The sequence below is a fragment of the Psammomys obesus genome, unplaced genomic scaffold (genome assembly GCF_907164565.1).
Source record: "Psammomys obesus unplaced genomic scaffold, mPsaObe1.curated_primary_1811, whole genome shotgun sequence".
Classification (NCBI taxonomy): domain Eukaryota; kingdom Metazoa; phylum Chordata; class Mammalia; order Rodentia; family Muridae; genus Psammomys; species Psammomys obesus.
Window position 1 is genome coordinate 6934818 of NW_026596109.1, and position 12750 is coordinate 6947567.

Here is a 12750-nt window from a genome sequence, read left to right on the forward strand (position 1 = left end):
TTTGGCCTTATTTACAGAGCATGAGTAAAGCCTTACTTATGTGTGACCCTAAAGCAACTGCATTAGAAGGTCTGTATGCAGCGTGCATGATGGCTTCACCATTGATACATAGAGAGAACCCCTCCTCTCATCCTCAGCTCATATGCTCTAGCTCCTTCCTGAGACTAGCGGCCATGTGCAATTAGGTCAGAATTACTTACACATGCCTGGATACGCAGTTATAGGTTCAAGGACCCTTCATAACCCCTTCCTTTGAGAGAATGTCAACAGCCCATTGACCGCACTGTGCCAGGCTCTCTGGTGATCTCCTGAAGATGGCAGGGGTTCAGTTTAGAGGATGTTTGAGTAGAACAATTGAGCATATGGCGACTCTCCTGAAGGAGTTCTTGACTTTTTAAACTGTACAAAACAAATTCTTCTTGAGGCAGCAAGATCTACATGCTCTCTAGCCGGATGCCTTATCCTTTGACAAATCCTTGCTTAGGGGCTAGTTCTAACCTCTCGCAGTGGTCTCCCCAGGACTAGAGCCTCCCAGAGAGTGAGACGACCTATATTGTCTAAGCAAAGATTCGATTCGTAAGGATTTGAATGGAAATTGGACCTGCTCCTTCTGAGACTGATGAGAGGCAGAACATTCAAGTAACTTATGGGAACCTGGGAAAATCTGTGGCCATATGGTCACTGTGCCTGGTCTGAGCACTTTTCCAGCCCCTTCTCATCTCCAGCTCTCCGTGGAGGTATCCAGGAGGCCACTTATCTGTACAGCCTGGTGCCATTTCTGTTCTTCCCCAAGCAGGTCACCTGTCAGCTGCTCCTCTGGGCTCTGAGCTTTGGAACTCCCTGGGAAAGCACTGTGCTTCTCTGCCCAGCTGCTGCTGAAGCCCCTGAAGCTTGACAGAGCTGTCTCTGCTGGCTAATGCTGTGCATGAGGCCCATAAATATTTGCTGCAGGCAAGGAGAGACTGGCACCAGGAATAAATATTTGTTTTCTCTGAGAGGTTACACTATAATGTAGCTGAAGAGGTGTATCCCACTTCTGGCTTTGGGCAAAACTTGCTAGTGAATACGTGATATATATCAGCCTCGTACATGTTATTGCTGAGGTCACATATAAATCCCAGGCTGAGAATGGCCCGTACTGCAGCACAGTCAGTAATGAAGCTCCCAGGATCTCCTTGAAAACCATTTTAAGACACCATGTCTTGAAAGTTGCATCTCTGTAAATCATTCTGGAAGAAGAGCTAGGGGGAAAAAATGTTAAAAATTAATCAATGTTAGTCGTCTGGCCCAGGAGGAAAGGTCTCGGCAAATTCCTACCTACTGCCCTCTAGCTTGACCACATCTATCCATGGCCTGGAATGTCAGACCTCGTCAGAGAGGTGGTGAAGCTAATGGGTTGGGATGAGGAGAGAATACTATGGAGTGGACTTTGGAATCAACGCACTGTTCTTCAGATTATAGTTTGCCTACTCCATCTTTGAGACATAGCTTAAAACTTCTGCTCTCAGCCTCCTCTTAACAATGTATATCATGGGACACCCACTTCCTAGAAGGTCTGTGTGGGCTGCACAGATTAACGCAGAATAAGTACATGGAGCTATGTTAACAACTATGATAGCTGTTCTCACCGGAGAATCTGCTTTCCATTGTCCCAGATGCTCAGTAAGCTCTGCTCCTAAAACATGACTCGGGGACTTCTAGATATAATAAGTTTCCTCAGCTTAAACTTCTACCTTGTTCTGAAACACTGGAACCGGGGATCATCCTCTCCAGCAGGTTAACACCATAGACGCTACCTGCCTGCCAGTAGCCACCTCGCCTGTTAGATTCACTGATGAGGCACAGCAGAACGTGTGTGTAGGGTTCAACACTATCCATGGTCTCAGGCATTGCCTGAGAGTATTGGAAAATATGCCTTTGTCGGTGGGGGTTACCGTATTGTTTCTGTTATAGTACATATTAGGAATATTAACTATTATTATCATTGTCATTACAGCAATGGGGCTATTACAATTCTTCAGCATTACCACACCCTACTAGGCAAGCTCTCTGCTGATGAGCTATGCTTCCTACTTGAATCCACCTGTTAGTAGTACCATATTTCACTACCAAAACAGTATTATTTCATATTATAAATTAATTTGTTACCCCACTTAGAAAGAAATTCCTGAACCTGTTAAGTATCCTTCTCTCAGAAGAACCAGCAAAATTCTTTAGTAGTCAGTTTCTGTTACCACAGCAAAATACCGGAGACTGGGTACTTTATGAAGTAAGAAGTTTATTTGATTCAAAACTTTGGTGTCTGGGGGCAGGTATCCAAACAGCATGGGTCTGGTGTCCTAACTAGGGTTCCCTGATTATATAGCAACATAGCTGAGAAAAACTATGTTTACATGGGAAGGAGACAAAATAATTGGTGGTCTCACTTCATAACAACCAGATCTAACCAGACCTAACTCAGTCCATGACCCCACCATTAATGCTTCCTGAGTATGGCGTCCAGTAACCTAATCATCTTGACCTAAACCTCACATATTAAAGATTCCTCTACCCTGTGAACCAAGCTTTCAGCAGACAGACCTTTGCTGGACAAAGTAAACCATATCCAAACAACAAGGCCTTGTCAGTGTGCCATGAAGACAATCTGCCCCAATAGCCCCTCTTCTCTGAGTTTTCACTGCCCACTACCCAGCCCATCAGAACAGCTTTCAGCAAGAACACTTACTTCCTATTTGAAAAATAAGAATAAGCCCCCATTCTTGAATACTGTGGACAGCCTGATACTTCCTGTCCAATGCTGTGAAGCACTTTCCTCTCCACCCTCAATCTTAAATGCAATTCACCTGCATTCTCTTTACTAGCTTATTTGCTCTCTTGAATATGGAAAGTGACCACTATATGGTTTCCTGGTTTGTTTGTTTGTTTGTTTGTTTGTTTTTCTTATAAGAGAATGGCTGCTGACTCATCCTTCCCTGGTTGTTGGTACAGAGCAACCCTGACCTCATCACTGATACAATGCAGTCCTCCACGTTTTATTTTGTGATAGAGTCTTGCTTAAATAGTCTCTTAGTACGTTTTTCACAAACCCTTTCTGCTTTCCAAGCAGCTTTATCCCCTGGAGTTCCACAGCTGCTACAGGGAAGCTTGGTGGCCCATAATGGCTGCTTGAGGAATCTGTCCCTTTGGTTCAGTTGTGCCTTCCAGGTGGCTGGGAAACGTATATTTAAATCTGTAGTGGAAAAGCAACATCCCACTCTGATCTACCCTGTGCGGCCTCCATCACCGTTGTGACAAACAGAAACCTGACAGCTCAGATCCTGCCAATTAGAGAGCTGCTCCCAGCCTCTGCTTTAGATGAACACCAGCCATTGCCAGGGCTGGAGAGACTGTGTTTCCTGGTCATTTGGGAAGGATTCTTTCTTTTCTCATTTCCTCTACCCCTTCCTTCTCAAGTGCACCTTCTGGCATCAGCCATACATACAGCCTGCATCATTAAGTACTGAGAATTCACATCTTAATTCTGTGTGAGAGGTTTTCTCTGAGGGCAACGGTGCATCTGTGGGAGAGGAGCCTGAGCGCACAGTAGAGGTGATGTGTTGGAGGAGGCGGGTGACATATTTAAGGAAACAGCTGTAGAGAAACTTCTTGTGTAGGGGGTAGGGGGAGGAGCTGTGTTCATTTGGGAGTTCACAGTCTAATGGGGGAATGTGCTGGCTGGGCTTAGAGATTTGCTAAGGAGAAACCTTAAAGTCCTGAACTCTAACAGGAAAGAATGACAACTTAAGATGTGGGATAATTTGTTGAACTTACATTCTTTTCATATCCGGGAGGCTCATAAAATGCAGAGCAGCATCACCAATTCCCACTACTCCTAGGAAGCTTCTTAATATCATTTAATACCGCTTTCAACAGAATGAGGGAGAGAGTAGGATAAAATTATCCTTTAATTTTTAAAAATGTAATTCCTTGTGAAACAAAAAGATGTCTGTGTTCAGTAGCTGGATAGATGTACAGCAAATAGAGGAAAGGCAAACTGTGTAACATCAGGACCAGTTTCTATAGCAACAAAAATGTCAGCCATCCTTTTGGCTGATCCTATTAATCTAGGAGAAGCAATGATACTGACACATTCAAGATGTATTTAAACCAGAGGGTGGAAACACAACGCAGCTGCAGGTTTTAAACAGAGGTAAAGCCAGACTCCACCATGGTGGAGCTCTGAAGCAGATATAGGGTAAGGTGATCTCACAGACAGCCCTTACATTTTAATTCATTTCACTTGGAGAAGCAACAAATCTCTTCCCCAGAAGTTTTTTGCAAATATTCTTGGGCCAAAGATAGTCGAAAGACAGGGAGGTACTGCCCAGCTTTGGTATTTAAATTATGGCTGGTTTTTTTCAACAGTATTGGCCCAGGGGAAATGGTAGGAATTACTTGTTTTGAAGATAATGAAATCTGAAAGTAGGAGAAGCTGAAGATGGCCTCACATAAGAGAAGAAATCTGGTTTTAGGGGCACAGCCCACAGTAGTGAGCTCTGCTCTTTTAACTGCAGCCAGGGCTCGCGTGAGGCCTATGAACAGTCTCGTTTTCTGTTAATGGAAGTCATCATCAGGGCCTGTGTCCTCTACAGGGCTGAGCCAAGGACCAAATGAGATAATGGATGTGGAAATACTTTGAAAAAAAAAAAAAGCCTAACATGCTAAAGTGATGTAACAGGGTATTCGTATTAAGGAAATGCCAAAGAAACACACTTTCCCTAAAGAGTAGCCCTTGCGAGACGGAGTTTAAGAGGTGAGCTGTCAGTTCTGAAATCTGGGTCAGTGGTGAGCCTCCTCCCTCAAATCCCTTTGGGGGACTGTGAAACTATTATTCCCCCTTTGATGCCGTTTTACTCCAGAATCATTTAAGTAGCTAAATATTTTCTCACTTTTCAAAGCTCTATGACAGTCCCTGGAATATTTTTGCTGTGGAAGCACAAAATAAATGGAATGCAGATCCGTGTCGTTCTGATGAAACACCATCTTCTCATCCTTCCCTTAGGATTTCAGGCTCCTTGGGAAAGATGACCCCCTCTCCTTATGGAAAAAGGAACTTGCCAGGAAAGAGAGAGAGATTCTTGATTCTTCCTGTTTCTAAAGCAGAAAGGAAAATGAGTTACAGGGTCTTCTCTTTGCTCATTGTCATTAAAACAATTTCTGTTTCCTCACTTACTTCCCAGGTCTCTGAAAAGGATGGTATAACATCAGATGAGGCTGGAGTCCCAGCCTGGGAAATAAATTGAAAGATTTAAACAGGGCAGCTTCTGTAAGGAAATGCAATCTATTCATAAAAATGAGTGGCAAAAGGTCTGGATGTCACTAGCCCAGTCTGGGGGCCACTTTTGCTTCAGAAGTAATTAAGACTCTCAAAGTGAAGGACATGCCTTTAACTGTGTCTGTGAATAAAGTGTTGTTTTTGTATGGACTGTGGCTAGGGATATGCAGCTGTCACCTTCGGGCCCTGCTTCATGACTGATGATCAAGGAGTCTTCCCAAATCTCAGACTTGGTCCACATCCATCAGTCAAGCAGTCAAATCTTTATACAGCACCAGGCTTGGTTCATTTGGATCAAAGAGATGGATCGTAAGATGAATGTAACTAAATTTTTTTCTATATATTTACAAACCTTTCAGCATTATGATGCTGTATTTCTATAAGATCACTTGATTAAAATACAGTGAGTATTTGTGTACCCTTAGGGAAGCAAAGAGGCTAGTTGGTTAGTTAGAATTAATAGACTTCAGACTTCCTGGTTCTCATTCCACACGTAGTTCTTTCAGTGTAGATTTTGTAACTGCTCTGTTAACTTCCCAGAGGCCCCCCTTTCAAGCAGTTGTATAACAGTGATGATGAGGATCCATTTATTAATGAGGCATAGGTTCATGGCTAAGCTATATGACTTTCTGGGTGAATTTAAGCAGCTTCCCAGAGCTTCCATTTCATTTCCTATAAAATGAAGAGCAATAGATCCTAACCCATAAGATTCTATAAGAATTTCATTAAGAAAGTATATAAAATGTGCTTTGTCAACTAGGTGACATATATACTGCGAATCCGATAAATATTGACAAATGGGATTCTTAGTGTCATTGTTAATGTTATATAATATTTTGAGCCAGCTGTTTTTGTTCAACTTATAAAACAAGTATATTCTACTAGCAAGTGACAGTCTGATAAATATCTGCATGTCCCCTAAGCTGATCCCTGTCCAGGGAAGCCTCAGCCATGAAGAAATATGTAGGGATATGCATATGAGAGCTTGGCCAGTGCTAGTAGTGCCTTGAGGAAAGGAAGGCTTTGTGCATGTTTTGAAAGAGCATCTTTTATGTGTCCACTTTTGGATATATCTATTTTCAAATACCTAGGCTTTGATATGTAGTGGTCTCTATGCTAGCCTTCCTTATTCTCTTATTTCCTCCTCCTACTCTGACAGTTAGCCCAACATGGTTAATCATCATTGTCCGCTTGGCTGGAATTAGAATGAACTAGAAATCTGGTGAAGAACACCTGGTACTATGTCTACAAACACATTTCTAGAGAGGATTAACTGGAAGAGGGCATTGCAGATCCACTCAGTATCAGCCTACATCCAAGTACCTGGACAGAGTGGCGCCCGGAGCCACAGACCAACAGCGTTCCTCTCTCTGTGCTTTCTGGACCTGATACTTAGAAGTGCTCTGCTTGGCCATGCCCCTCTCTGCCATGACATACTGACACCTCTGAAACGAGTCCTTAAGTTGTTTCTCTCGGGTATTTGTCAGTGATGTGAAAAGCAACTGATACAAAATGGTGCCTTGCTATTTCCATATTTATCCACCTAAATCTTAAAGCTTTTTTGAGAGGGAGGGTAAAGAGGTATATATTCATTAGATTAATAAATAGGCAAAATAATAAAGACAATCAAATTAAAGAATTGGTTTTTAAAACTAAGAGGAAGCCTGTTTATGTTCCCAGGTGATGTGGGCTGTTAGTGATGAATGCTTTGAACTGGCCTGTTTCCAGCTAGGAAACAAAGTAGTCTCTGAAGAGTGTAGTTCTATGGCTCCGGCCTTGGGCAAGAAGCAATTTTGCTGGCCTTGAGGTAAGCACAGATTGAGAGGCTCTGAAAGGGTATGAATGGCGAGGTCCTGCCAAGGAGGGTAAACAGTCCGCTTTGCAGCTCTAGCTTCAATTCTCACCCACACACTCAAATCAATAATTGTGAGTGGAGCTGCCAGAAGAGCAGCCAGCTCATCATAAGTGTTGCCTGAGGAGCCCTCTACCTTCTGCTGCCAAGAAGTGTGACCTGCTCCCTCTACATTGGCAGCCTGAGCAGAGAGAGCCTGGGGAGCATCTCCTGGAAAGGCAGAGCAGAAAATCCCCACCAGAGCTCCTGGGTGATAGGGACTGGAGACAGGGCTGGTGACATGGTGGGAGAGCATTTGGATGTCTGATCATCCAGGGGCAGCTGGCTGGAGAGTTTGGACTGGATATCTAAAGCAGTCAGGAGGATGTTTCTAGGGTTAACTGTTATTATTCTAAAATTTCTCTCCCCTTACGCAGTTGGCTCAAGGAATGGCCACAAGGAGTTATCCAGGTTACTCCTTCCTTCCTTTGAATGATCCATCTCAGCGCCAAACCCTGCTCTCATCCTTGTTTTTTGCCCTATTTCATCATCTTGGGTAAAAGAAACACAGCTCCTAATTCCAAATGAGAAGCACAATTATCATGACAACTAATGTTTATTTACTATCTGGCATGTGCCTTGCCTCTCTGTATTCATTTAAGTCTTCCCCACAAGATAAACTACAACATTGAGGTGATCTGTGTGTTCAGTAAAGAGAAATTAAACAAAGAAGGACAGAAGGATGATGATGATAATGAATATATCTATGAGTGAAGAATTTAGTCTTGGAGGAGAAGGAAGAGAATTCCCAAGGGACATAGCATCCCACAGGCATGTGGATATAGAAAGCTTGTTGCCTGTGAGACCTGCAGTGCCTGGCACCAAGGAGGAACTCAGCAAGCGTGGGTTCAAACAAATCAAATAACACATCTGGATGAGCATCACTAACTGTAAGACAGAACAGGAGGTAAGAGAGAGCCTGGCATTCTTTGCTTTCAGAAAGGTGAGTGATGGAGCTCTCTTTGAAAGCAAGAGCAAATTTTATGGCGGCAACTCACAGATTTCTCATAATAATGAATTCACCATTAAACATCCGCCTCATCCACACTCAGTGATAGATGAACCTCTGAAACAGAGCCCTCTGAGAGATCTATGGGAGTGGCAACATATCAGAGAGGATGACGCCATTCATCACTGGAATTGCAGGAGTCAAAGGAAGATAGGGCTGTTTGCTGGACTCTGTTTGAAAGGCCGGTGACAAATGAAGAGCCCAGCTGTGTGTTGTCCAATGCCCCTTTCCTATTAGCCAGTGCCAGTCACTGATGACTGAGCAGGCTTTAGCCCAGTAGAGGTGGGGTGTATTGGAGAGAGCACCTCACTGTGGGCTGGGTAGGACCCATGAGATCACTGGGTCAAGTGAAATTTTAAGGCAGAGGCCAAACAAATGAAGCAGGTAAGACAGTTAAGACAAACCCACTGTGGCAGGCAAGGGCTTCTGATTGTGGGTCTTCCAAAGCACACACAGTACATATATGGTATCAGGGAAACATGAACACACAGCACTCTGACCCTTTCAGCATCACCTACACAGCTCCTGGCAAAGCCTCAATCTGCCAAAGGGTCCAGAACTTCGGACTGTACTGTTCATTCCCCAATAATGTTCCATAAACTTAGTTTGCAAAATATTGAGTGGCTACTCAGTAATAGACACTACCAGCCAAGAAGAGTTATTGAGAGAACAAGTTTCCTGTTCTTACAGTGTCTGAGGACAAGTGAAGTGAAGTTCATTGCTATTTATTTTCTCTGTAGTTACCATTCTGGTTGGGGTTGGATGGAATCTCAAAGTAGTTTTAATCTACTGGACTAATTTCTAGATGTAGTGATTGTCCTTAAACCAGTTTGGAAACCCTCCACCATCGGAACCTTGCTCTTCTCATTTTATGGATGTGAAATGGACTCAGGAAGCTAAGTAACTTTTCTGCCTCCTCTCCCATGGCCTTCTGGTAGCCAGGTCACATGGCTCTGTGGGGAAGCCTACTTGATTTCTTGGTCTCCAACTCAAAAGTTGAAATCCTTATTTGCATTGCCCTCAAGAAGTACTTTAGTACTTTATTTTTGTCCCCCAATTGCTGCTGGTATTGCTTCTTATTGGCCATTAGCGTGAGATAATCTCTTACGATGGGAACAGACTTAAACATGAACTTGATAACTCATTCATGTGTGTTGCTTTACCCTGTGTGCAGTCTGGGCGATCTCAGCAAGCCATTTGTCTTTCTAAGTCATTTCCTGCCCTCCAGACTTTGGCAAATTAATATGTATTTTCCTAGAAATTTCTTGTAGCTGCTGTCTTCATGTGACTAGGGGCTGGGAGGGTGCTTCTTGAGCCTCGAATGGAAACCTTTCTGCTCTTTCCCTCAGGTTTAGTAAGGCCAGGACCATCTTGTAATTATTTAAAAGCTCTGCGTGTGGCAAGACTGATATCTTATGGACTGAATCTATCTTTAGCTTCATATTCCAGTTTAGTATTAGATATGCCAAATAGGGAGATGCCTAGGATTGGGATTAGATAGGCATCTAAATCCCAAAGGTAAAACATTCATTTCTTTCCTCACCTCTAATTTTCCTAACACTTCTTCTTGCTTAGCTTTGCCCAGACTGAGACGGGAGCCTGATGAAAAAATAATAGATATAAATTGTGCTTCGGTCATTGGCTGTTTATCTTAAGGAAAGAAACTTGTTTCCAGGCTATCTGATAATTGGACATCCAAAAAGTCCAGTAAGAAAGGGGAGGGCAGGCCGGTGTGGAGTGAAACAGTGCCAGCATGTTGATTTTCTTCATTAGAGGAGGGAAGAGCCTGCTGACCTTTTCATTTCTCTAAGTTAAGGGCTTCATTGCTCACTGGGTGTCATACCTACTACCTAAACGCTGCATGAATTATCTATGAATTCTAAGGCTTCCAAGCAAGCTGTTCTCATGCTTGACTCCTTAAAGAGGGCGAGGGACAGGCAAGGTTGCTTGGAAAAGAGAGCAGTCTCAGGACCAGAAACTAGACCCACCTCTTCATGCAGCATTCCTCCTCCACGGGCTCACTACAGAAGTGAGTGTCTCACCTTGTCGCTTCTCCATGCCATGCCCACAGTCTTCCCCAAGCCTCAGCCATCAGTCTTCCCGTCCACGTTCGTGTGGGGTGGTACGATGGAAGCGCTTGTTACACCACATGTAAATACACATCTGCCTGACACTTTGTGGGGAGTCCCCGGATGGACAAAGCTGTGTCTTAATTTCCCTGTGTCACTGTGCTCAGTGCTTTACGCAGAGAGGATTGCTGAGGCTGGAGTTGGGGGGGGGTGATGGTGGACAAACCCCTGCTCTAGAGGAGCAAAACATCATAATTAGGATCTAACTTCTCTGCCCAAAAGTATTCAAGTGCTCTGTATTGAGCCTCATAAAATTGTCATCTTTTGAGCCATTTGTTTAGCTATTGGAAGTAAAGGGAGGGCTTCCCTGTCGATTCATATGTTATTTAAATGTAACACTTTTCTACACTCTCATTGTTATCTCAAGTACTTTTCTCCGACTTCTATCTTGTATGTGCATCTAAGCATGACCATGTTTAAATGTATGATATATATATATATATATATTTATGATAGTTCATGCTTAGTGTGTATATGTGTACGTTGTCCAAATATATGTAGCGTGTGATATAGTCTTTTAACATAATAGCTTGAAGATGGAGTCATATGATGTAGCTGTTTTTTAAGATTTATTTGTAGATTTTATATGTATATATGCCAGTGCATATATGCATTCATTTGCAATTGTGTATTCAGGTGCCCACAAGGCCAAAAAGGGTGTCAGATCCCCTGGAGCTGATCCTACGAGAAGTTGTGAAGTGCTAGAATGATATGGGGGCTGGAAGCCCAACTCTGGTCCTCTGAAAGAACATTGAGAGCTCTCAGCTACTGAGCCATCTCTCCAGTCCAAATGTAGGAGATAACACACCAAGATTTGAAAGAACATAATCAGAAAAGTGACAATATACCAGCATCTTCATCTTCTCTGAAATGATTCTTTCTATCGGAAATAGGGACTTGAGAAGTCTCACAGTGCTCTTTAAGGTGGCATGAATCTTAACTGAAACAATGAATGGGGGGAAAAAAGTCTTTTGTAACTGAATCAATGTGAAGAAATAGAAAGTACTAAATGACTCTGGGTTGGGACAAGATTGAATTGGACAGTATCCGTTGAATTTGAGACTGCAGGTGGGAAGGGAGAATACACTAAAAGGTTCCTGGTGCTGCTGCTGGCTTTAAGTGTAGTTCTGGCACTACCATTGCGTTCCCCTTAAAATGTGGACTCTACTTTTACAGTCTTGACAGCTGCCAAGAATACTTGCTAATTCCCTAAAGCCCATTCCCTTTCTTCTCTTTTCCTTACGGTGCATTTCCTTTCTCCTGTCCCACTGGAGGCCTGCACCTGCAGTCTTTGCTCTAAGAAAGGGTTCAAAAGAATGCATAGGAGCCTGATGTAATAATGCATGCCTATAACCTCTGCCTCAGGGATGATGAAGCAGGAGGATTGAGAATTTGATATCACTCTTGACTGACTAGTTAGTACTTCAAAAATATTTGGTCACTTGCCAGTTCATCTTCTCTGCTCTGCTGTCCCTTTTAAATCTGAATTTCCACACTTCTTTCCGGCAGCTTTGTAGGGAAACCCAGGCTATATGGATTTCTGGGACAAATGGAAAGAAGAGTTCTTGTAGGCTGGTCTCAGTAGTAAAACCATGGATCTTTCTGTCCAGAATACACAAGTTTTAGCTTATGTGGAGGGTTTTTATAGAACCATCTACACGATGAGGCTATAGGGACCTACTTTCCATTCCACTAACAATCACAAATCAAATTGGGATAACTTCATTTTCCAGAAGTTATGCCTTTTTCCAGATTTAACCAGGAGAGGTACAAGCTTCAGAAGTGAAAAGACTAGAAAGCCTTGTTAAGATGACAGCATAAAAGCCTGCAACTATGTTTTTGTGTCTGATGCCTGTCAGGGACTTGTGACTATCGCATAAAGGTCATGCTTCTTATTGTCCTAATATCCCTGCATGAGTTAACCTTGTTATGGCTCCAGCCCTATCACATGATTAGTTACACCAACATGGCTCAAGTTTGCCAGGACATTCAGTTTTTCATCCCACTAATTGTGTTTTTTTTTTTCTCTTTCAACACATGTCCATTGCACATGGATTTGTGTGTGAGATGAAGATCAAAGTGGAGGACAAAATTAGAACGCCCATGACAATGCTCATGACAGTGCTCATGTGGCAGGTTGATTGACAGTATCTATGGGCACCTAGTCTCTAATTCCCCATTCTCAGAGCATTGGAAGGGGCAAAAAGAACTTGGGAGCTATGACTGTTATAGATTCTGACATAGTGAGATTACTGTGGATCACCAAGGCAGTCATAGGTTTCTATAAAATAGGAGGCAGGGAGACTTGGTGATGGGAAAAGACTAGACTATGTGAACAAGGAGGCTGCAACTAGAGTGATGTGGGCAGAGCCCAAGAATACTGGAAGACACCAGAAGCTGGAGGTAG